At 46.9% G+C, this 26819-nt stretch overlaps 1 protein-coding gene and 1 long non-coding RNA gene across 8 annotated transcripts in view; both read right to left on the reverse strand.

Moving 5' to 3' along the window:
* LOC126537808 (uncharacterized) overlaps positions 1-26819 on the reverse strand; it is a 269368-nt gene that overhangs the window by 78875 nt on the left and 163674 nt on the right. The gene's annotated exons all lie outside the window — the stretch shown is intronic.
* The window catches only part of LOC140217369 (uncharacterized), a 98520-nt gene continuing 72567 nt past the window's right edge, over positions 867-26819 (reverse strand). For all 5 annotated transcript variants that reach the window (XR_011893914.1, XR_011893913.1, XR_011893917.1 and 2 more), the window contains 4 exons: positions 16840-16914; positions 7506-7574; positions 2079-2120; positions 867-1148 (listed from right to left, as the gene is read on the reverse strand). This is a non-coding gene — a long non-coding RNA (uncharacterized lncRNA). The remainder of the gene's footprint in view (positions 1149-2078; positions 2121-7505; positions 7575-16839; positions 16915-26819) is intronic.

Here is a 26819-nt window from a genome sequence, read left to right on the forward strand (position 1 = left end):
TGTCAGGGCCGGCAATTCTGCTTTAATCGAAAGATTGTGCCTGTCAAAGAAATAGTAGCAAAAGCGTGCGCGCGATCAGAAGCAAAAAAGACGAGAACTGTTAACCACCAGCAGGGCACTGGGAGGACAAGTTAGTTGAGTGAAAACCCTTTGCTCGGCATATCTGCCGGTCTGCGGCTACTACTACGCGGTCAACTGGTATGACATCCGCAAAGTCTCATGAAAAGTTTTGTGGGCGTGAATAACTAAAGTTGTGTCTGAAGCGTTAAAATTTGTGTAGTTACGTTATCTGCGCCTTGAATAGCAGCCCTGAAGTTTCAAAAGGCTAATAGATGCGAAGATTGCACAACATAGCTATGATTATTGTACTCATTTCACCAAAAGTTTCTTTTGGATCAGCAAGTTGAAAATACAGCCTTTCATACACACGGAATCCATCTGCTGCAGAGGGGCTGAAATTCTGTGGAAGGAAACGCGGCTTAACATCACGTACGAAAGAAAAAAATCAGCAGATTTCAGCAATTCCTTCGGTATTTGTTGTATTGTGGAAAGAGACGCCCCCCCCCCCCCCTAGAGATGAAAGCGATGGTTCTTATGAATTATAATATCTTCCTATTTCTGGAAGCAGAAAACATTCTCTGCTGTAGTACTGTCACCGATGACAAAAACCGCACGTCGACAATGCGCAGTAAGCCAACGTGTGACAATCGAGACAGGCTAATGGCATGCTAAATAATCCATATAGAATCGAAGCGATCTCGACAGGAATACATTCCTGCCTTTAGACAACAGATGTGCCTCCACATCGGTGTTATATTGGCCGAAACATTCTGCGCGGAAGCACAGAACAGTCACACCACAAGGGCGCAGTTTCATAAAGAGGCCTTTATTGCAATATTAGGGGCAAGTGACGAATAGGTGTTGCGACTTGCACTTTCCGGTGGCCCACATTTGTAGACACTTCGCAATGTGGTTCATATAGCACACCCTGGGTGGGCAAGAACAAATTAATTTTTTCACCGCTTGAGTGCAGCCCATTGCTCGTCCATATTGCTCCATTCTCACAGGAAGCCCGCAGCTGCAATCCCCGCACTTTATCTGCATGAGCGAACCGTCTATGGAGCTTGGGTTACCCGAGATGCCTGTTCCTAAAGAAGACAGAGATAATTTATTTTGCAGGCTGAATAAGTATCCATTTCTCAAGTACGTGGCGGCGCTGTAAACAGGCCGGAAATTGTACGTCAGCTACTGAGGCCTGTTGAATACAACTGCGAATGAATTTTGGCGTACAGCTCAACATTTTTAGCAAGCGGTATGGTATTTGCCGGTATTATGCGACAATATTTAGTTCAAAAAACGCAATATTTTACAGCAGAAGCTAATAACAGGATCTTCATGCGCATGGCTCCATCGCCAAGCCATAAATGTTTTTTGCAGTGCAACTGCTGGGCGCAACACCATGAGCATTATCCTTTTCCTCCTACTTATTTCTCTTCTTCATTGAATTCGAAAAGACATGCACGGCTACAAGCCCTTTGTAGCTGACAGACTTTACTGAACCGACATATCATCAGTTTGGCAGTATACTCACACGAATATAACCATAAAATTTCCTCATCTCCGCGTCTTAAATGTATCCTTATTAAATATATGCGCATGGGCTTTAATAACAAGCACTGGGTGCTAACACCCCGGGTTGCAGCTGTTTACGTGTGGGGAATTTGTGAGATCAAAAATATATTTTCGGTCAGACATATAAAAGAATGCAACGAATGATCACAAAATACATCGTCTTGGAGATCAACCGTAGTGTGCTAGATTTTAGAGTATACATTCAACTTGAAATGATTTTACAACATTAGGCATGCAAAAAACGATCTCAAAAAAGAGTGGAACAGGTGCGCTTCCTAAATGTAAAAGAAGCAAATGTGCCAAAACCGTACTGAGGGCGAACGAACCGCAGCTACGAAGCACTGGAAGCTCTACAATAACCTGCCATGAAGAACCACGTCTTCACAATTTAAGTGTTATACTTAGGGGAAAGCTGCCATCAAAGTGGGGTTGTAGGCTATACTCACCGTTATATCCAGTGTCTAGTTCTTCTTCATAGGGGCTGGGAGCTAAACATAGATAAAACATATATACTTCACAAGGGCTGCGTGTGAAAACGTGAACATTTGATGGCTTTAAGAAAGTCAGATAATCACTCGAAACGGAAAAGGAAGTGCATAGCTGAAACAGGTTATAATCCTATGATATTACTGGGTCCACCAGACTCACCTTGTTCAGAGAAAAATATATGTAGGCACATATAGTTAAAAGAGAATGTTAGTTACAGAAGCTTTCGAATTGAATACGCTGTGCCTATTTCTTACGTAACACAGAAAAGGCAAGGCGCTTTATTGCCGGAACATGTACACAGTACAAGGGATACTTGAAGAAAATTGTCCGTATCGCAGTTCAGAGAATATTTGGTACGACACTGGCCGCTTGCCAGCAGATTAAATCTGGTGCGTGATGATCCTACTCTCTTCAAATCAAAGGGCAAACGTTGAGACTAGTTTTGGACATAGGAACGTGCTGCTGAGCAACGCTAGTGCACGAAGAAACCACACGACACGTACGGGGGGGTCTTTAGCTATGAGACCCGGCCATCTTGACTCACACACCCTTAAAATACACATCGAAGTAAATTTTATGCACGGCATTTCCAGAGAGATCTCCGTAGTTCACCTCAATTTGTTGTCTACCTGCGACTCTTTTTTTTTTTTGCATGTGTCGTTGAAATGCGTCGGCCTGAGGCGTTTCCCATTTGAACTCGACATCACATTGGTTAGATGTGTCAGCAGCTCAGCGACGCTTGAAAAGTCCCTGACAAAGCGCCTGTAGTAGGCACATATGCCAAGGACTCTAAGCACTGCCTTCTTGTCGATGGGCTTCGGGAACTTTGCGATGGCAGCTTTCTTCTGCGGGTCGAGGCGGACTCCAGATATGCTGATGACGTGGCCCAGGAACAGAAGCTCATCGTAAGCGAAGCAGCACTTTTCCGGCTTCAGAGTGAGCCCTGATGACTTGATAGCCTCTAGCACTGTCGCAAGCCGCCTAAGGTGATCGTCGTAATTTACAGCAAGGACGATGACTTCGTCGAAGTAATCGAGTCAGGTATGCAACTACCATCCTGCTAAATCCATGTCAACCACGCGGTGGTACGTTGCAGGTGCCGAGTACAATCCTAATGGCATAACCTTGAACTCATAGAGGCCGTATGGCGTGATGAAGGCGGTCTTCTTGCGATATTTTTCGTCGACTTCTATTTGCCAGTAGCCAGACTTGAGCTCCATCCACGACATATATTTAGCGTAACAGAGCGCATACAATGCGTCGTCTATCCTTGGGTGAAGTATAGGACCTTCTTTGTGATCTTGTTCAGTCGATGATAATCCACGCAGAAAAGTAGGGTTTCGTCCTTTTTCTTCACCAAGACTACAGGAGATGCCCACGTGATTTTCGACGGCTGGATGATGTCGTCGTGCAGCATTGCGTCGACTTGTTGCCCAGTAGCTTCAAGTCGTCGCGTCGAAACACGATACGGGCTCTGGCGGAGTGGTCGAGTACACTCTTTCATTATTACGTGATGCTTTGCAACTGCTGTTTGTCGAATCCTCGATGACGTCGAAAAGCAGTCTGTATCGTCACAGCAGATTTCTGAGCTGTTGCTGTTTACTCAGGGGGAGACTTGGACTTATGTGGAAGTCCGGTTCATGAATTATGGTCGTCGGGGTAGATGACGGAGAATCCGAGAGGACAAACGCATTGCTGGTTTCCACAATTTCCAGGATGTATGCTATCGTCGTGCCCTTGTTTATCTGCTTGAACTCCTGGCTGAGATTTGTTAGCATCACTTTCGCTTTCCTTCCGTGCAGGCGAGCCATCCCTCTTGCGACGCGAATTTCATGATCGAGCAGTAGACATTGGTCACTCACAATGAAGCCTTCTACATCTGCGGGTGTTTCAGTGCCGATTGAAATGGCAATGTTGGAGCGAGTTTGGATGCTCAATTGGTCCTCAAATACACTCAAGGAACGCTGACTGGGAGACCTCTCCGTCGCAATCGCTTGGTCTGTAGAGAGAGTTATCGCTTTCGACTTCAGGCCGATGTTGTCGCCGTGTTGGTTCAGGAAGTCCATGCCCATAATTACGTCTCGCGTGCACTGTTGGATGACAACGAGCGTTGCAGGTTAGGTGCGGTCATGAACATGTAATAATTGCCGCGCACATTCCCGTCGGCGTTATGAGGTGACCTGCTGCTGTCCGAACTTGAGGGCTGTCCCGTAAACACGGCAACGTTCTCGTTTGGTAGCTGCGCTCGGGCTTCCAATAGAACTTCGGTCCTTTCTTTCCGGGCGATGGTCGTGAAGGTCCTCTGGAGGTTGCTGCAGAGCAGGTCCCACGCTTTAAGGGTGGACTCCTGGTCCTCGAGACATGTCCTCGCGGCATCTTCCAAGGAGTACACGTGGCGCAGCTAGCCCTCAGATGTCCAGTTCGTCAAAGCAGATATCCTTTCGAAAATCCCGAGCCAGATGTCCGGATCTTCCAACGAAGCTGCTCGGAAGATAAGTGGCTCTCTCGTTTGTTGAAGCACGATGGAGACGCTGGCAGCGTCATTGTGGTTGTTGACTTCGTAACGATATTCGTGGTCCTCTCAGGCCAACGTCCGTGCTCCGAGGGCAGTCCTTGCCACCTGCGGCTAGCTGGCTGGTCCTTGTCTTCGTGGTTTGGGCTTGGATCACGACTTTGCGGGGACGTTCGGTACATGAACGCAATAGCACCTCCACCGCATGCCATGTTGTAGTGACGGTGAATAATGCAGCGGTAAACCTCTGAATGACGAAAGTATCTTTTTATTCGGCGAACTTGTGCCCACAAAAGCACGCTACACAATATACAGCAATACCGGCGAACTCGTTCGGTGATTGTCGAAAATCTCATCAGCGGGTCAAGCACGCCCATTTCATACATGAGCCATCAAACCTTGCAGATTATTCCCTGGTGCACGCGTGTCTTCCAAAAAGTTCTACATGATTCGCGTCACGCATACATGCAATCAGATTACGCAAGCTTCGGCGGCAAGAGAGAGCTGGCGGATAGAACCGTCAATAACCTTCCAGAAACTTCCGATACATGCAGGCGCTTCCTGAGCTGAGCGGTAACCTTTATTAGATGGTGAAGTCCGCACACCCTTAAAAGATAGAGAAGTTCACGTGTTAGGATAAAGGACCGCTTTTTAAAATTACTCATTGCAGTTTCGTGCGCTCTCTCAAAATAATGCGCCCATTTTCTTTAATGTGTTACTGTGAAAACTAATTTTAAATATAACAAGCGTGCGACAACAGCAGTCTCAGTAGCAGACAATGGGCCATTCGTGACCGGCCTCTTACAGCAGCAGCATTGCTGCTGTCATGACCCGTAGAAGCAGCCAAATACACCAGCTGCCACACCTACATATTTAGCCACCGTATCCACAGCTATGCCTAGAAACCCACCTGATATTAATCTAAGAGGCCCGAGCTCATGATGGCCGGCTCTTTCAGGAGACCCGCTAGGATGCCGCTGTTACTATTCCCTCGACTACATCAGGGAGCGCGGTTTTAGATTGAAGTATTATAACAATTTCCTGATATAGCTTCGCTGTCTTGGATATGCGAGTTCCTCCGATTGGCACACATCTACGAGCGTCGTGTTGTAATCTTATATGCATACCGCTAAGTCATCGTTCCCCATCGAAGTGCGTGGACTAAATGTTAAACTCAAGGCTAGACAGTGATAAAGCAGATTACTCGTTTATTTTTACTCTTTGGTCCAGCTTTCCAGATTGCATTAAATTTTCAAAGACCGCATTGGCAATTTATTGGAGGAAATGACCTTGAACAGTAAGTACGACTGACCATTGAGCAGCTCTCTCCATAAACAGTAGATACGACTTAAAATTGAGCAGCTCTCCTCAATGAAAAACACATTTTTAGGTCACGATACAAGCAACCTGCGGCTCGCTGCTGTGTGTGGCATGTACCCGGCGAACGCTCAAGGCGCAGAGAAGTTATCGATTCGTGCTGTAATAATAGGTGTATGACTAAGTGACGGTATGAGTAAATAAGATGCCTCCTACTTGGTTTTAATCAAAAATTAAAGATTCTTAATGGAATAAATTGCGGGCATTCGAAAAATTTTTCCTTCTGCTGTCGAATTGAAGGCCATATAAGGATTTTAGAGGGAATAATGTAGTATTGAATCACAAGGCAAAAAAAAAGGAACTTCGCCCATTAGGACGTTCTTTTACATGCAGAAGGAACTGAGGAAAAACGAAATTCACGCTTAGCTCTCGAACGCGAGGCACGTAAAAATATCATCCGTATCTTTACAAATCAACCGAGATATGTGAAAAAGAATGCAGCCCGTCTAGAAGTCTGAGGCGTCCTTGAAATCAAACTCTGCTGTTTCAGCTACGCTTACTTCTTCCTAAAAAAGGACAAGTACAAGAAGCAACGCCTAACTAGGGCCATTTAGTGGTCAAAGCATTCTGCGTTAGTTCCAGCCGACACGTTGAAGCTTATACTTCGATTGCAAGGCGTCAAATAATGTAAAGGATCAATTTTGTATGTTCGTGGATGCACTTTTTGCGGTAGTTGTTCAGCTAGACAGCATATATTCATGTAACTTAGATTCCCCAGTTTGAATAATACTTAGAGCGCAGTTGGTTCAGAAGAAAACAGTGGGCGCATAGACGTTGGATCAAAGTGGCATTCGCATCTATGGTTTCCACGTGCTGGCGCTAATATTTGTAATGCACTGTACATTACGTGGGACGATATATTCTAAAATAGCTCCCATGTAATTCTCCAATCATTCGTGGACTGAAGCGCAGAAGTATATTATTGATATCTTATTTTAACGCACTTTCCGTATTTGAACGTTTTAAGCTTTTCCTCTTAACTTTCGGGAGCAGCCAAACATTCATCTTTTGAAAGGTGGAGGAATCGATCTTCGAACCGCAAATGGCGGTCTCTTCCATTTCATCTGCCGGCTGCCGCTGGCCTTTCGTTTCTTGCCAGTTTGCTTGGCAAAATAAAGAAATATAGGCATTAAACAAAGATACCTTCGCGAAAAAATGATATGAATCACTAAGAAGAGCACAGCCACCGACAGAATATGTCCCTAATTCACCTAGTTTCTACATACTCCTCTTCAAAAGCTCCTACGTCGCCGTTTTATTCGTGCCAGTACTTCCAAATAATCCCATTGCGGTACCATTCCCCGCAAGGTTTATAAAACTTGCCAAATCAAGTGTTTATTTCTTGTAAAATATTATGGTCATTGAATTAGAGAAATAACTGTACGAGAGGAATGTGCACTACAGAAAGACTTTATCTCCACGTGATGGCTACTATTATCAAGTACTTTAGCAGAGGCAATTTAATAGAAATAATAACTTACTAACTTTCACTTACCCAGATCCAACATGACATCAATTTTCTGGTCGATGTGCGGGTCGATCTTTTGCTTTTTGACCACTGCGCCTAGTGACACATAAACGAAAAGATACCACATATGGTATAAATAAATGAATGAATAAATAAATAAATAAATAAATATCCAGCAAAATAACTAACAAAGTCGCTTGTGTAACTTTGCAGTCATTCATCTGAAAGAACGCACCAAATTGTGTAACAGAACTCTAAATGAACCCAATCGCTTGAGTGCAAATTGCACCGCTGATATCTCTAAATTCAGTGAATGGTACGTTAATGGTTAATGTCAGAATAACCGTGTGAATTTTATTAGTTCAGCTTTATAGAATTTCAACGTATCATAAACAGGACATATCATATAAGTCATATGATACGATACTGTGACACGCTCTAAACCAATCATATACGCAAAATATTGCGAGGCTGTATCTCTATTCATAGTTCTATTCCAAGTAAAGAAAATCGGCCAATAGAGAATGCATCATTACTTCTTGGCTTCAGCTCAATATCGACAGAAGCACGCTACAAGAATATATATATGTATATATATATATATCGTAGGAGTAGGGACATTTTGCTGTTCCTGATGACTTGCTGCTTGACGTTACGCTGTCTTTGACGCGAACGCTGTCGGTCGGCGTTCGCTCCCTAGCCGGTGCGAGAGAGGGCTCCGTTGCAGGTGTTGCTTTGCGCGGTCTCGCGGTTGAATTGGGTCTTGTGTCTGATCGTGCACCAACCGTTGCCCTCGAGAAACCCTTCGGGGAAGATATCCTCCCTGTTCACTTGAACTTTCATCATTGCTTGGGCGAAGCGAACGCCAGCGTGAGCGAAAGGGCTCGGCGCGACCCCTCGGGTGGCTGGTGACGCCCACCGTGCGAACTACTCCGCTGAGGGTTAGCGTGGAGCCGGTCAAAAGCCTCTGTAATTGGGAAGGAAGTCGTTTCCCACCTTGGAATATGGTGCCAGTAGAATCTTCGTGACTTCCTGAATACGCTGGTGTTAAATTCATGAGGTGAATGACCGATAATATCAGCGATATTCTTCTTCGGAAACGGAGCTGACGTGAGATGCGTCCGCTGCCTTCGGCGACTTCTTCCTCTAGACTAAGAGCTAAGAGTTTGTTTTGGTGCGGTGACTTTACTTCTTGACCGTCTTGATGTTTTACAGCATGTTCTCATGTTGACTTCGGCGCACGATATTTCTCAGGCACCCACTTTACATAGTACATGAAGGCAGCTGCAAGGACACGAGAACGTCAGAGAGCCAGCCCAACACGGACTCCACAACGTGAAGAGGAGCGCACTCCCAAGAATCAAAATACACTGCCATGGAATTTGGACGGGAAAACAAGAATGTGGGCATATTGGGTGCACCATTTGACTAAATGTCGCCAAAACTTTGAAACGACAGTATGTCACACCAAGAAGAAAATTTTCACGTGCTCTTGGCAGTCATCATGCAACAGCATTTTTCGTGTGTCTCTGATGGGAAAGTTAAGATTTTGTATGCTCTCTGGAGACAAACACATGCGAGTAGTTGTCAATGAAAAGTTAGGATTGTGTTTTAAAGAAAAGTTGATTAGTTTTGTGAGTAGTGACCGCTTTCTCTTGCCTCTCAACAGATATATCATGTGACAAAAGCATAATGGTACAATAACATCGCAGATTTGCTTAGTGGTGTAATGCATACTTGCATTGAGCACGGTGCCTGCATTTACTGCATAAAGCCACAGCTCATACTTCGTTAGCTCCTGACATAATTTAACAGCATGTAAATGCAAGGGTACAAGTACAAACCACTGTCCTTCTCGGTTTCAAGCGCTGACATGAAGCAGACAGATTTTCATGTCTCCTCTTCCTGTTTTTTACATTGAACATTGGAAGTATGGCTTCCTCCTAGGTTCCAGAAAGGAGAACCATTGGGGACAGAGCACCCGAGGTTTAAGAAGTCATTATCGCATACGTACATGCTCATCGAACCAGTTCATTAGAACCACTTGGTGCTCCCGAAGCGGGAGCAAGAAGCGATGCCTTTAACTGTGTACACCGTGGCCCGCGTGCAATTGAAAAAATTGGAGGACGCTTAAGCTTCGCCTTCAAGAGTGGAACGCGATAGCGTTCCCGTCGACCCGCCAAGGGGTGTAAGACAATGGGCTACGGCGCAGCGACTACGCGCCCCGCATCGGACGCGGTGAGCGTCGAGCAACGCAGCGTTCGGCGCGGCAACGAAATGTGCGCCTGAGCAAGCGACGCACGCCTGAGCCTTAGAAAAACAGCTAGTTTCTAAGGCAACACCGCATTCACTAGAGGCGCTTTTGTACCGCTTTGAAGCATCGAACTCGTGGCTGAGTGGTAGCGCCTCCGTCTCACTCGCCGGAGACCGTGGTTCGATTCCCACCCAGCCCATCTTGCAAGTTGTTTTTTATTCATGAAGTGCCTGCTGGGATTTATCGCTCACGGCCAACGCCGCCGACACCGACGCCGACGACACCGGCTTTTCTGCGACACGAGCTCCTTAACGCTTTCGCATTAAAAATTATGCGTGGCTCAGCTATCGCAAACACTACAGATCAGTGGAGCTGGAGGAAGGCCAGTAAAGTAGCGCCAAGTCGCACACAAGACAACCGACCGCCGGCAGCGCGTACCTACGGCGTCCGCCAAAGGCGTCTACAACGGAATCCGCGATTCGCCTGACCAACCCCGTAGCAGACGGCGCGCTTGTCTCCAGTCTGTACGGAGCGGTGGGCGAGGAGGACATAGAGGCACCCTAGCAGCTGCCGAAGAACGCATCTCCACCCTCTCATGATCCCTCTGCCTCGCGTGCAATAGGAGGGCGCACGCATCCAGGCTGCGTTCCTCGCTCGCGTGCGCGCCGCTCCTTCACCCTCGCTAGGCTCAATTACGGCACCGCGAGCGGCGCTGCGGCGCCGGCGTGGAGAGCGCCGCATGCGAGGCAAAATTCAACTAGCGGGTGGTACGCCTCTCCCATCTCTCGTTCGCACCGCCTTGATTGCCTCCTGCACTGCGCGTGTTTGGGCACGTTTCGGGCTGCGCCCGGTGTGCGCCTACGTGTGTGCGCGTGGACATTTCTTTCGAAGGGCGATGTACAGTCTGTTTCACATTTAGGGGAAAACTTGGAGGGCATTGCATCGCGATGCGGCGAGCGCTTGAGTCAGGCGGCGGCAGCAGCTCGCGCAGGTGCTCGAGGGGCGGAATCTTGAACGGCGTCGTCTGCTACAGCGGCGCGTGCTGCCCGCATTGTCGCGAAACGTTCTACTGCCAGTTAATTGCAGGGCGCCGATCTCATCGTTACTGCGTGAAATGAGCCGGTATTCTTTACTAAGCGTTGTGCGACGCCCACTGATACGCCTAGAAAGTAAGTTCATCGCTGCAGGGCAGTCATAGACGACGTACTTATTCCATACATTCTTGACGGCCCGTCTCTGGAAGGCTAAAATATATTCTAACGCGATAGGTTGCCGATCCACACTGCTCGTGTTGTGCAAGAACTGTTGGAAGAGTGCGCAGTCTTTCTCTTGGAGTCGCCGCCTCAATCCCCGGGCGCCAACGTCATTTAATATGTCTGGGGCTCGTTGAAAGTATCGCTGGCGCACCATCCCCTCTATCAGGCGCCCGAGGATAGGCTTCGATCCACCATCATCAGCGACTGAGACGTGCTGCGAACGAACACGTCCCTGATCAAGTCATTCTATACTTCACTGCCTGCCAGGATGAGCGCTGTCATCGCTGCCGCTGGGGACATGACGAGGCACTAACTGAAGTTCCGAGCGTGTCGTGTCAAATTCTGCACCGGCGGGTAGGGTCTGTCTGGTGTAGTGAATGATTGTCGAGAAAAATCACTTCCAGCTCATTCTCTTAACCTAATACAAACCTTTAATCGTATCCGTTTGTTTCATCGTGTTCGACCCCTATAGTTATTGTTGAGTGCTTCGTTTTCCTTTCGAGTCAAACAAAGACTGAGCACGTTGCGCGCACATCTTGGTGCGTCTTGTCCCTGCTTATTACGGTAACACACAGAGTGAAGAAATATACGTGCACTCGCTCAGTACCCTGGCCTTTCGAAAGAACAAACGAAGCATGCTGCCAAAAGAAGTTGGTGGAACTCCATTATCGCCAATGAAGGCTCAGTTTGGCGACGCGCAACGTTTAGTAAAGAATGTCAGCTCAGTTCCCGCAGTACCGATGAAGTCAGTGCACTACCCTTGACAGTGGCACGCTTCCCGACAATGCGGCCAGGCGCGCCGCCGTAGCAGACGACGCAGATCACGACTCCGCCCCTCGAGCATCTGCGCCTGCTCGAGCTGCTGCCGCCGCACGACTCCATTGCTTGCCGCATCGCGATGCGATACTTTCCGAGTTCTCCCCTAAGTGTGAAACAGACTGTACACGCTTGTATTTGCCTTTAGGAAGATCGGTACGCTTGACAATTATTATTATGACTGCAATGCGGCGAAAGGGCAGCGTCTGCTTAATTATGTAAGTGACGCTGAGCAGGTAATTGGAAACGACATCGTATGTCCCGCTGGAAAAATCGTCAGCACATACGATGCGGCACATACATACGGCACAAACGAGCTAAAGGCATTTTTGCAGCTTCTCACAATATGTTTGCTACAAATCTGTGTTGTCTCGGATGGCGACAACGGACTTCCATCGACACTATATATGTATAGCAACTATATACTATATATAACATATATAACATATAACGACACCATATATATATATATATATAAATATATATATATATATATATATATATATATATATATATATATATATATATATATATATATATATATATATATGTATATATATATGTATGTATATATATATATATATATACATACATACATACGTACATATATATATATATATATATATACATATATATATATATATACATATATATATATATCTATATATATATATATATATATATATATATATATATATATATATACATACATATGTATATAACAAAATATATCGCTGCATAGCTCAAGTACGACATGCGCACACAACTTTAACTAGTACGTCCCCTACAATATGGCATAGAGACACCAATGTAGACAGCTTGGCCATTTTTTAACAGTGCTCAAGAGACGGAAGTTGAAAGTATTAGTAATCATTCCTGCTTCAGCAATTCCGGCGCGACCAAGACGCGGGCGTGTTTTGTCCAGTAACTCGATCGATCGGTGCAGTGGTGAAGCGGGAGTGAACTCCGGTCATGTTCAATGCATCGTGCACATATTCAATTTCTCGGCACGCGTGAACTTCGGCCACTGCTAGCGCATACAACAGCAGTGGGTTCCATTATTGGGCAGCGCACACACAAACGAAACACGAGAAAGAAGACAGGACAAGCGCTGGTCGAACAACTGAAAGCTTTTATGTGAATAAAGGAATAAATACCTAGTAATTAATAAATTCATGTGGGTTACATATAAATACCGTCATACACTCAGGAGTGATCAATGAACGAGCTGGCTTCGTTTGCCAGTTGTTTACTTCGTTCGGCGCATTGCAGTAATCCATGTCTCTCGTCTGCTTTTTTCGTACCATTTTCTTGTGAATCGGCAGAATTTCACTGGTGGCATCAACCCTTTCGTGTTTACAATGTTGTCGTGACAGTTAACAACTCAGTAATAATTTCCGGTCATCTAAAGAGGCGCCGTCGCAAACAAGAGACGTTTCGCGCGCAGCGCGAACTTGATGAATGCACGGGGAGCGATAGTGTTGAACATAGCGTCACAAGGTGGCGGCTGGACGTAATTATATTTGTTTAATCGTGTTCTTCACTAATTGCAAAAACGTGTAATTTTTTCGCATTATTGGTGGCACCTCCAGGAAACCAAATAGGCAAAGGGGATACCAAAGCCAGAACCCGCACTGGTCCATGGGTTGGGGCTCGCCGAGGCCTGCGCGTGCTAGGCCTCGGCTAGCAGATGGGCTGTCCGCTATCGCGGACCGGCTATTTTTTTATGCGAACACCCCCTGGCACGCTTCTGCCTCCGCGGTCACAACCCACGTGCCTCCCTGCTTCCAGCTTTAATCGCCCCGCTACCCCTTGGGAGCCCTGGAGATCCTGCGCCACCTGCTTTACTATTACCTCAGGTGCTCTCCTGAGACCTCCGTTTGCCGGCTACATGTGCCCTCCTGGAGCAATGCTTGTAAATAATCCAATCTATCGTCGCGACGATAAAAGCGACCCCCGAATTATACAACACCAATTTGAACCTTATCCCTTCAGATACAGCGATCACCAAATCCGTGCCCACTGCCTCACCGCGCGGGCACCCGGCGGCAGAGCGTAAACAAACTCGACTGCACTCCGCAATTCTGGCATGTCTAGGGCACAACCGCATGCAACACGCTCTAAGGAACCTCCTCCGTAGTGCCTAGGCAGTCATCGATTCAAGGAGCAAAAGCCCCCAGATTTTCTCTCGCGCGCCCGCTCTTACTCGCGCCTGCGCACAAACGACTGGCGATCCCTGAAATCAACGTCTCGTCTCCGTAGACGCTTCTCGAGCGAAAATGGCGCTGATGCACGGCACGAGGGCCCACGTGATGCTATTAAGACAATAGCGACGCGTCGTCGGCCTCGGCCAGAGCACGCGTGGAGGAGGCGACATTCTTCAAAGTGTTCCGCTACTTTACGAAGTTTAAGGGGCTCTATAATACTCTGCTTTCACTCTCTCTCAGCTCTTCCTTCCCCACCTCGGCCACGCTACGCAGGTCAAGCGAAAGACAGCCGAGTTCTAACAGCGCCACTGTAAAATTAATTTGGCACATGTAAAACTGGCCTCTCCTTGTATGAAAAAATCATATGTGGCCTTCTAGCTGGTATTTCAGATATTGATTAGGCTGACTCGATCTACTTGCCAGCCAAGTATGCTAATGCAGTCAGGGATGTGTTCAATGTAAAGAACTGAGAACATCTGCGTCGAACATTTGTTCATCAATTGGCGGATGTGAACATATAGTGTTAATCAAGCAAAAGCCCCTTAGATTGATGGCTTCTGCAGGCATAGTTTTTATAAGGCAATACAAAATTAAAACACTTTTTCACATAGTAAACTTCTGGGCTTAAGATAGAGTGCGCAGAGATATACTGTATTAGTCTTCCAAGATACATATATCTACATTTTGAGACAAAGACAAGATTCTCTGAAGCGGGATAATCTTTCTAAATTTAGTGTACCTTAGCCACTTCATTAGGAAAAAAGCTTTCGTTTTAGGTAGTTCGTTCATTGTGCAAGTACGTGCATAGCCACATGCGAAACTCACGGGAATGGAAGGGATATGTTTCAAACGGCACATCCTGTATTACAGGTTGTGCCGTTTCCCATTTATGATTTTATTTGTCCTTTCGTGCACTGCCTTGCCTGTACTTATGCTGATGTCGCTTTTGATGCGTCATATTCATCACATTTCATTTTTGGTTCATATCTGAAGCCATGATACTTTAGTTAGATTGCATTTTCAACTTGTCACAATAGTTGATCATGTAATTATGCAAGCTGCTCCTCAGACGTATAGCATTCATATCGTAATGCGGAATCAAAAGGTCCAATATATGACAAGAAATTTGTCCTGCAAAATTTTAATGCCAGCGCTCCTTGCAGTTTTATACTGATTTGCAACACACTAGATAGTACTGCAAATTTAATTTGATTTATTGTGAGGAAGTGCAACAGATCACTCCCAGCAGCACCAGGAAACTACTTTCGTGAGGACGCCAACAGAGCAAGAAATATGATTTGCCTCTGTACAGCTTTGAGACCGGGTAGGATATTGCTGCAGAACCATGAAAACACATGCGCTTAGAAACAATAGGGTGCAGCCCATACATGAATTACTTTATGTGAAATATTTATAACCAAAGCTAGACCTGCGGCCTCACATGAGAATATACGACACATTTCTAAATGCACTGTATTATTAGTCAGGAATAACCATACGTTGTACAAAACGTTATGAAATGATCTGCTATATGGCCCAAAAAGAAGTTCCTTGCACAATTTACGTTTCCAGCCCCATCCTCAGCAGCTCATCTGGAAACTTGTGCCATATAAGTGCTTGTGTTTTGTACTAGAAATGCGTTTGCTGGCCAGTAATGTGACGCATATTTTTCTTCGATCGTAACGTCAATACGTTGTGACTTTGAGAACGTTTGTTCTGTTTAATTTTTCATTGTGTACATTAGTTTCGAAAATATGGAGGCAATTTAAATGAAACGATATTTCTACGCTGAAATACTCATGAAACTTTAGAGCATCTTTATGTTCTCTACAATATGCGTTGTGAATTTCATAGACATCACTGTAATCAATTTTATGTGTGTGTCAGTGTGTTTCTCGAATTATCATTCAGTTTGTCTTGTGATTGATTGATTTCGATGATCGATGATTGAAGGTTTCGATCTTTTAAGAAAAATATGTTTCACTTGACTAACTCGGCGACTACATATTACATCCAATTCACCAAGCATAAGTGCAGGAGCTGCTTATGAAGCAATCAAATATTCCCCACATGTAAGTATCGTGAATCCCTTCTAACGAGACCATGGCTCTACATCGTGAGTTCTTTCAAACTGTTGGGAAGAGTACTAGCACTCTGTTCTGAAGGAGTACAATAGCTCTGTTAGTAGGAGCGCAAGCAGTCTGTTTGGGTGAGTAGAAACACTTAGTTTGGAGGAGTAGAAGCACATGGTTTGGGTGAGTACGAACACTTTGGGTGAGTGCAGTTACCCTTGTGTGGAGAGTATTATCACTCTGCGGAAGAGTGCTAGCACTACCCTTCGGTGGGGTAACAAAACTCTGTCGGGAGGAGCTATTTTGCTCTCTTTCAAGGGGGTCGATCTACTTTGGAAAAAAGGAGTGAAGTACGGGACAAGTAGATACTCCCTTAAAGAAAGTTCCCAGAACTATCTTTGTTTTTAGAGTGTTCTTGTGATGCAGGGTGGCGCAGCGAAAGCATAAACAATGTTTGCATTACTTATTTTCGCTTCTGCATTGCGTCGAAAACCTATGTGTTTTGTTACACTATTGATAACTTCCGCTACTTTGTTTAGTTGAAGGAGAACAGTAGCCAGGCTGTTATAACAGTCGTTTGCTGCTAAATATTTAGTTGGTATTTGGCATATTCAATTACCGAATAGTTTATTTTCAAATGCAAAGATTCAGTGCGTATTATTCAATTTGTATTTTGAACTTTGAATATTTGGCCAGCCTTATTTCCTTGCTTTCTGAAATGAAAATGCTATTTTAAAAAGGTAGCACTGTACTCACCAAGGTTCCGCACCAGTTTTGGTATCTTTGGCATTTTTGGAGCTTTGGCAACGTTCCGCAACGCTGACCCGGTCACTACAATAAATATTGAAAACGGTGCATTACGGACCATTGCCCTAAATGTAACATATTTATTAAGGTGAAAGCATCGCGCAGTAAACTGCGGGTACTTGTTAAGAGCGGGGGCGTAGGCGGGGGGGGGGTCTTATGGGGCTTCAGCACCTTCCCCCCCCCCTGAAATGTTTTCGTGCTGTCATGCACCACCGACCAAAACAATCCCCGACGCCAGAAATCATTGTCGATTTTGTCTAGAATGTCTTTTTGCAAACATTGCAAACTCGGGCTGGATTTCGTGGCAACGCCCGTGCATATAGAGTTATATAACGCAAGGAGCCTCATACATGCACGAAGTTTCAAGGGCGTTTTGATGGCGAGCGGGCTCGTCGTGGCGTTTTGCGAGGCCGCGGAATCTACGGTGCGCGTCTATTTCCATTCTGAAACTTAATGGATGTAAAGTTCTCATAACCTGTATATGTGATAGGTACATCGACATTTCCAAAGTCGTGCTTTAGATTTTCGATTCCGGGACATTGAGGGTTTAATGTCGTTATGAGCATTTCACGCCAAAGGTTCATTAAGTTTTCTAAAGTCGTAGGTCAGACCATACGGCGAGACAAGCCAAATCAAACACTATCAGAAAAGTTGACAAGGCATGCAGGGAGGTACAATGAGACGAAGCTTTTGCGGTGGTTAATTTTTGCCGCCGTGCAAATCGGTCGTGCTATGCCGTCGAGAAAGGAATATAAATTTTTTTTTCCACGCCTGCCAAACATACGTATCAAGACACTAAAGCCAGCAAAGATAACTATATTCTTGTTTTTTTACTTTGACTTTATTCACGAGGACACATTGAGGCTCTCCATTTTCTTGTTCTCGCTATCCGCAGGCTGCCAGAGCCGGTCAGAGCGGATTCTCGCCTGGCAAAGTTTTCGACACTTTCCGGCTAGCCAACGAGAAAAAAGAAACAATGGTCGCTCGCCGCCATCACTGGGGGTCGGAGGAGTGCAACGCGCTCGCTGAGCGCAACCTCTCCGGCAAGTCTTGTCTCGCCGGTGTAGGGTACCGAACAGTATGCGTATGCTTCTATGTGGACCAAGCGTATCACATTTATTCGATATTCCTTTGGTAGCCACAGATTAGGCGCCAAAAGTAGGCAATCTGTTGTGGACAACATGCTTTTCGTCGTTTTTTTTTCATTTTGGTGCACCAACCCCACAAAAGGAAGAAAGTCATTCTTGCGGCGCAGCGAATTGTCCCATGGTGAATGTTCGATTTCGTTACTTCTTCTTTTGCGGTAGGTGATGTGCCGCGGGACGCTTCAGTTGTCGGATATTCCTAATATATTACTGCGATAGCCATTATATGGACACTCCAGTCACATTGCTGCCATCGTCGTCACCCTCATGTTCCGTATGAAGTCCAAGAGCGATAACATAATGACCGCATGCCTCATGCTGTATGTGCGAGTGAAAGCGCAGGAGCGGGGGGTCATCGGTTAGCTGACAATGGTGGCTCAGTCTTGCGTGCGCCTGGGTGAAAAACGGGAAGCATGTGCGCCGCCTTCCGTCGCGCGCGATAAGTCAGGGGGAGTAGAAGGAGGGGGGGGGGGCGAACCTTAGGATTCTGTGATTTGTGAATCTGGTTGCACAACATGTTTATTTGCCTTCTTTGACGCATTATATACGGTGACGTTTTCTTAGATATGTAGATTTATTTCAGACATTCACCTATATTTAAATATGTTGTTGCGAGGTTTTGGGTATACGTGCAGTCAACTTTGTTTCCAGTGACACTTTTTTGCCCTTCATCAAGCATTTCTTATGTACGAAGGCGAGTCGATTGAAAGTGAGCCAACCGATCCCGCGCAATATTGGTTCGGTTCATTATCTGAAAGGCGTGCGCATAGGACACAGGCATCTCTCATTTACAAAAGGGACACACAAGTTTGAGGATAAATGTTCTTTAATGCTGTCATACACTGAGTTCAACATGGGGCCCTATAACGTAAAACTTTACCAATATGTTTCTATTCCAATCTCCTGACGTCAAATTTGCGTAACCACCAACGCAAGCACCGGGCGGTCACCCGCAGGGTTGTTTGAACAGACCACTCAAACGCTTTCCTCGTTCATAGGAGGCAACTTTTGTTTACTTGAAAAACGAATAACATTGCCTACACTGAGTGGCTTGTCGTATCTAATTGGCTGACAACAAGCGAAGAGAACGCTCAAGTGGAGAGGGATTCGATGGGGCCGAGCCACTGCACTGAAAGTCGATAACCGGATGAAGAGGGTGGTGCCGGCGTCTACGATTGGTCGGCTTTCCCTTACTTAGCTTGCGGTGGCTGGTCGAAAATCGCGACGGCATGCAACGGAAGCTCAAGAATGACGCTAAAACGAACCCTCAGCAAAGAAGAGTTCGCAGAATGAGGGGGTAAACGTGCCGAAAGTGCTCGAAAATGTTGCAGGGCCACGCAAGAAGTTTTATTATACGCAAATACATCCATGCTCTCCGGCAGGTGCGAGTAGCCAGCGTCTGAGCGATCGGCGGCAGCCATCTTTTATTCTTTTCGGAACGGGGCAGCCTGCGGCTATTCCGAAGAAAATTCAGTTTTGTTCGGCATATTAATGCATCTTTGACGCGGTCATCATCATCATCATCATCAGCCTGATTACGCCCACTGCAGGGCAAAGGCCTCTCCCATACTTCTCCAACTACCCCGGTCATGTACTAATTGTGGCCATGTTGACCCTCCAAACTTCCTAATCTCATCTGCCCACCTAACTTTCTGTCGCCCCCTGCTACGCTTCCCTTCCCTCGGAATCCAGTCGGTGATTTCTTGCAGTTTTGTGACGTAGTGTGACAGGCAGGTGAAGTGGGTGCAGCCCGAAAACCTTTTACCAATAGCTGAGGGCTAATGGCGAAAAGGGGTCGAATCAGAAATAACTGATGTTCTTTTTTTTCTGTCAAATCATGCATAATCAGTGTGTACACATCATATCAGATGGGGAGGTATCGTGGTTTTCGTGACGTCGCGTGACAGACAGGTGAAGTGGGGGTGGTCGAAAAAAGTTTTTGACCAATCGTGGAGGGCTGATAGCAGAATTGGAATAGAAAAGTTTCGAACAGTTTTACGTTATAGCGTCCATGGTTGTGTGACATAATGGAGGTTACGAAAGTTGAAGAGCACGGTGTTGTGAGGTTTTGGACAGCTGAAGTTGTTTCTGAAAATAACTTAGTCGCCGTATGGCTACCACGTAGGTCGAGCATTGAATTTCATTGGTCACTGTGAAGGATTGGAGCAAATGGTTAAAAAATGACGTAAAAATAGCTAATACGATCCAAGATTGGGCCAAAGCCACTGTGCCGGAACGCAATTACAAAAGTTGATGAGCTGATTACACAAGAATGGAGGACAAGCATCGGTAAACTGGCAGAGCGTGTGAACAACAGCCACGGTTCGGTTCACACCTCAATTCATGAACATCTAGGTTATCGGCGCTTGTTTGTGCAATGAATGCCTAAGATTTTGAACCACCGCCAAAATACGGAGAGGCTCAGCGCTCCCTTTACTCATCTGATCAGGGATCACAACGACGAGGATGGGATTCTGACCAATTGTGCGGCAAGCTGACATGGCAACGGAAGGTCCGGCAGCGGCGGGTGCAGGGACGCAAATCGTGGGTCGACTGGGACACATCGAGCCCTTTGAGGAGTCCGCAAGCGACTGCCCGTAATACGAGGAACGCTTGTCGTCGTTTTTTCAGGTCAACCGTATCCCCGAGTATGACAAGGTACACGCTTTTTTGAGTCTCATAGGCCCAAGACGCAGTGTTCTAAAGTCGTTGGCCGCGCTGGAATTGCCGTCAGCTAAAGGTGCCGAGTTTTTAAAGAAACTTCTTGGTGACCATTTGTCACCGAAGCACTGGGTAATTAGCGAACATGCAAAATTTCACAGAAGAGCGCAACTTGAGACTGAATCAATTTCGGAATATGTTGCGCAGTTTCAGAAATTGGCACAGACATGCGAATTTGTATCCACCCTCGATCAGTCATTGCGGGACCGTTTTGTCTGCAGTCTGTGCCGACAAGATATACAGCGCGTGTTATTCATGGAGGATAACAAGCTAACCTTCCAGCAAGCAGTAGAACGAGCGCTAGCCATGGAAGCGGCGAAAAAGAGCGTGGCAGGAGCACACGCTTCGGAATCATGCGTATCAGACGTTCCCAAAGTCGGAGCGGTTGTGGAAGCTCATATGACGTAGGGAAATTGCTAACGCTGCGGGTCTGCGAAGCATGCAAGCAGACTGTGCCCGCCCGTTGCGGCCATCTGTTTCAAATGTGATAAGAAAGGGCATATTCGAAGAGTGTGCCAGGCTAACAGGCTGAGAACGACGAAGGGAGCGCGTCGAAACGCGATGAAGGTGTTGAGTCCCGTTCTAGCTTCTGTTAGCAAGAAGGGAATTGTTTCGCCTGGTCTGGAGCCAGCAAAAATTTCAATTCACGTACAAGACGTACCCTTCGAAATGGAGCTGGATACTGGGGCTACTGTGTCCGTAATGTCTTTGGATCAGTTTCGTCAAATGTTTCCCACAATCAAGGTCATGCCGACGACGCCGAAGATGCGGACATTCGATGGAGCCATCATCCAGCCTGTCGCAGTTGCTCACGTTGCCGTGCAGTACGGAGAGCAGAGTGCCCAGCTGTCTTTTTACATCACGAGGGAAAAGGGACCCCACCCCCTCTGCTAGGTCGACAATGGCTGGACGCCACCCGACTCGACTGGAGCCGTAAGTTCAAGCTCAACGCTATTCCCAGGTGGGACGATTCTGCATGTTCCAGGCTGCGCGCTCGTCTAGACAGGTACCAGAGTTTGTTTTAGGACGAACTGGGGACAATTACACAAGAACGAGCGAAATTTTCCCTGAAAGAAGGTAGCATGCCAAAATTTATGAAGGCAGGAAGTGTTCCATTTGCATTGCAACCGGCAGTCGAGGCTGAGCTTAAGAAGTTGGAAGACATGGGAGGCATTTCACCAGTCGTGACAAGTGACTACGCCACGCCGGTTGTGCCAGTAGTAAGGAAGGGCGGTGGCAAAAGACTATGCGGCGATTATAAGACCACCCTAAACCCTTGTCTTGAAACTGATCGGTATCCACTTCCGAGAATCGATGAGTTGTTCACAGCGCTCGCAGGGGGCCAAGAATTTTCTAAGATGGACCTAAATCGAGCTTATCAGCAGGTAGTAATGTCGGAGTCGTCAAGAAAATACTTGACACTAAATACTCATGAAGGACTTTTTTCCGTAAACAGTCTGCCGTTCGGGGTTCCTTCGGCACTTTCCACTTTCTAAAGAATTATGGACACAATGCTGAAAGACCTGAAAGACGTCAACTGCTATTAGGATGACGTTCACATCATCGGCAAGACGTCAGACGAGCATATTGGAAACCTCGATGCGGTTCTGAAGCGGTTGACTGAGCGCGGGGTCCGAGTAAAGAAAGAAAAAATGTTCGTCTTTCCAAACGGAATTACAGTATCTGGGTCATGTTATCAGTGCAGCAGGTGTCCGCACAACGCCAGACAAGATAGAAACACTGATGAAAGCGTCCGCACCCACAGGCAAGCAGCAACTACAATCGTTTCTGGGCATTGTAAATTACTACGGAAAGTTTGTTCCTCGATTGCCTACTCTGGCGAGTCCACTTTACAAATTGCTGCGTCGCGACCAGCCATGGCTCTGTGATGAATCGTGTCAAAGGGTGTTCGAGGAAATGAAGAATTTCATTGGCGTCATCCGTCGATTTCGTTGGCGTCATCCTCGAGTCTGACGCATTACGACCCAGATAAACCTTTGCAAGTGGCAAGTGACGCTTTCCAGTACGGTGTGGGCGCAGTAATTTCTCATATAACTGAAGATGGAAGCTCTTGACCTCTGTTTTATGCGTCGCGCACATTAACTGGTGCCGAAAAGAAATTACAGCCAGCTAGAAAAAGAAGCGCTGGCCATTATCTTCGCCGTCAAAAAGCTTAATTTCTACCTCTATCGAAGATGTGTCACGTTGATTACGGACCACATGACATTACAAACAATTCTGGAGCAAAAACAGGCATTCCCCCAATTGCAACAACACGCTTACAGCGATGGGCTGCCACGTTGTCCGCTTACAAGAACTCGTTTGTGTACAAAAAGTCCACTGACAGCGAAGAAGCAGATTTTTTTTCGAGGTTCCCGCTCCAGGCTCCTGAAGAAGCCACATCCGAAGGCGAAGAATCTTTTTATGCTTTGCGTCTGGTCCGCTGAACAGATTGCGCTCGCTACAGCACGTGATCCGATGCTCGGTAGTGCTCCAGCTTACAAGCATAGGCTGGCTATTGCACTTACGAGATGCGAGCTTAAAGGCATTTATTCGACAGACGCTTGCAGATCAGCGTGAATCAAGGGTGCCTCATGTATGGCCTGAGGGTTGTTATTCTGTTCCCTCTTAGGGAATGCTTGCTCAACGAACCGCACCTAGGTCATCCTGGCATTGTGCGGAGCAAGGAGCTGGCTCGCAGCTACGTGTGGCGGCCGTCAATTGATACAGACTTGGAGGCAAAGGTGCGAAGTTGGCAAGCCTGCCAGGAACAACGGAATCATCCATTTAAGGCACATCCGCATCCCTGGGCACGGCCGACGGCACCGAGGAGGCACATTCGCTTGCACTTCGCGGGACCTTTCCGAGGAACTGTTTTAGTGGTCGTAGATGCTGACTCGAAGTGGCCGGAAGTGTTCGTTATGCGAAGCACAGCGTCCGAGCGTACTGTCTGCTGTTTTCCCTCCCCCGACAAAAACACAATGTTAAGGCCAAACTTCCATCTGACATAGTTACCTCTCATGTTCTCCCACCGACAGGAAAAGCTGTTTTGGCATGGAGTGTTATTAGCAGGTGAGAGGCCCCCACTGTGTCCTCTGCGCTAACACTTTGCCAGAGTAGATGAGACATCTTCCTATGCAGGGTCTGGTACAATACGACGAAGCAAGGGTATTGGCGTTCACTTGTGCCTGCGAGTCTATCATTCGCGAGATAAAATAGAGGAGCAAACTGCCAAGACGAAAATACAAAAAACAAGACCACGTATGCTTACCACGACGTACTTCAAGTATCTGCTATCATTTCCAGTGTCTGCAGTTCGCAGAAGCGTGCCCTTCGAGTCCGGCTTCTGTATCACAAGGAAAACGTTTCAGGAGGTGCTAATACTTTTGGTCACCACTTGGTCTCCAAGCTGCTGTGTGGTTCAACTGCGACATACAAATCTTATTGCGATAGCAATTATATGGACACCCCAGGCTCAGCTCTACCGTCACCGTGAGGTTCTGCATAAAGTCCAAGGGTGATAAAATCGTCGCCGCGTGCAGTATTGTAGCGGTACAACGCGGACTGAACACAGGGAGACGTTCCTCACAAACAACAGGACAATCTGTTCAAAAACAAACAGAGCAGAGACACGTCTTCTTCGTCATCACCCAATCTCACTCTGACCCACTAGACGGAGACCGTTAGTGCTCTCATCGTGGTCGTCGTCGTCTGCATAGAATACACGCGTCATTTGTCCCTCCCTACGAGAGCATCGTCCCGATGCTAGAGAAGAAATGTCAGTTGCGGAAGTGAAGGCCGCTAGCATAGTTATTCGGTCACATGCGGCTTCATGCGGACAACGTTCACAAGCTCAGGACGGTGTGTGCGGCGCCGCGTACAGTTGGGATTATCGGGAACGACCTCGCAGGTGACATCACTGAGTCGCCGTAGTACCCCATATGGTCCGAAGTATCGCCTTAACAGTTTCAAGGAGAGGCCTCGTTTCCGTATGGGTGTTCAAACCCATACTCTGTCGCCGACTTCATAGGTAACTATTCTGCGGTGAAGATCGTAGCGGCCTGCGTCGTAGTCTTGCTGCTGGCAGATCCGCAAGCGCGCGAGCTGCCGAGCTGCTTCTGCGCGTTGCGTAAACACCTCGGCGTGCGTATCAGTGCCGTCAAAGTCGTGTGGAAGCATCACATCCAGCATCGTTGGTACCTCTCGTCCGTGAACAAGGGTGAACGGATTCATGCGCGTCGTCTTTTGTTTCGCCATGTTATATACAAAAGTGATGTACGGTAGGATGTCGTCCCAATTTTTATGTTCGACATCCACGTACATTGATAGCATGTCTTCAATGGTTTTGTTTAGGCGCTCTGTTAACCCATTGGTTTGCGGATGGTAGGAGGTTGACTTTCGATGGGCCGTTCCACTTAGTAGCAAGACGTGATCTAAAAGTGCAGCCGTAAATGCGCTTCCTCGGTCTGTTATTACGACGGTTGGCGCACCGTGTCGAAACACCACATGTTCAATGAAAAAGCGCGCTACCTCGGCTGCTGTGCTGCTCTGGATTGCCTTTGTTTCAGCGTAACGTGTGAGATGGTCGGTTGCGACGATAACAAAGCGATTGCCTGTAGTAGAAGCAGGAAGTGGGCCCAAAATATCCATTCCAATTTGATCAAATGGTCTTCGAGGGACCTGGACGGGTTGTAGGAGGCCGGCTGGTTTCGTCGGAGGCGACTTGAGCCTCTGGCGGTCGAGAGAAGTGCGAACGTGATGTTTCACGGCGGTGGTAAGTCTCGGCCAGTAGTACCTTTGCTGCACTCTGGCTAATGTTCGCGTGTAGCCTAAGTGACCTGAAGCCACCTCGTTGTGGCAAGCTTGAAGTACTTCCGTACGAAGAGCTGCAGGAATGACAGCAGATAGAGGGACCTGGTCGAAGAAATATTTTTTTTTTTTGTAAAGGACCTTGGCCCGTAAACAAAACGACAACAGTCCTCTTGCGAAAACTCTAGGTGGTTTCGCAGATCTTCCCTCCAAGTAATTGATTAGTTCAAGCAACTCAGGGTCGTTCCGTTATTTTTGCGCGATGGCGGATGTGTCCATAACACAAAGAAATGCTCAGTCTTCTTCTTCGGGCGGAGCATGTGACTCTATTGACGATCGAGACAAGCCGTCAGCATCCGTACGTCGTTTCCCCGACTTGTACGTGAGAGTCATGTCAAACTCTTGCAGCCTTAGGCTCCAACGCGCCAATCGTCCAGAAGGATCTTTAAGGTTTGTCAACCAACATAGTGAACGGTGGTCGCTAATAACTGTGAAGTGGCGGCCATGTAAATATGGGTGACATTTGATAACCGCCCATACCACGACGAGGCATTCTTTCTTGGTTGTGGAGTAATTAGCCTGTGCACGTGAGAGTGTTCTACTTGCATAGGCAAGCACTCTTTCTGTGTCGTCTTGCCGCTGCACAAGAACAGCTCCCAAGCCAACATTGCTGGCATCAGTGTGGAGCAATGTAGGAGCGGTCTCATCAAAGTAAGCAAGCACTGGAGGTGTCTGGAGACATTGCCGCAAGTCGTTAATGCACTTTCCTCTTTGTCACCCCATACAAAAGCAATGTCGTCTCTCGTCAGGCGAGTTAATGGCGACGCAATGCGCGCAAAGTCTACAATAAACCGGGTAATAGGCACAGAGGCCGAGGAAGCGCCTGACAGCCATGTTATCGGATGGTACGGGAAACTGTGCGACGGCTGCAATTTTATCAGGATGCGGCCGAACACCTGCGTGGCTGACGACGTGACCGAAAAACTGCAGTTCCGCGAAGCCAAAGTGGCACTTCTGCGGCTTCAGGGTGAGGCCGGCGGATCGTATGGACTGCACAACCGCTTCAAGCCGTTCGAGGTGTTCTTCAAATGTTGCAGAGAACACGATGACGTCGTCGAGATACACTAAGCAGGTTTTCCACTTCAGACCCGAAAGTACAGTATCCATGAGGCGTTGGAACGTAGCAGGGGCCGAACACAAGCCGAAAGGCAAGACTTTAAATTTGTATAGGCTGTCTGGCGTCACGAAAGCAGT

The sequence above is a fragment of the Dermacentor andersoni genome, chromosome 4, assembly GCF_023375885.2.
Source record: "Dermacentor andersoni chromosome 4, qqDerAnde1_hic_scaffold, whole genome shotgun sequence".
Lineage (NCBI taxonomy): Eukaryota > Metazoa > Arthropoda > Arachnida > Ixodida > Ixodidae > Dermacentor > Dermacentor andersoni.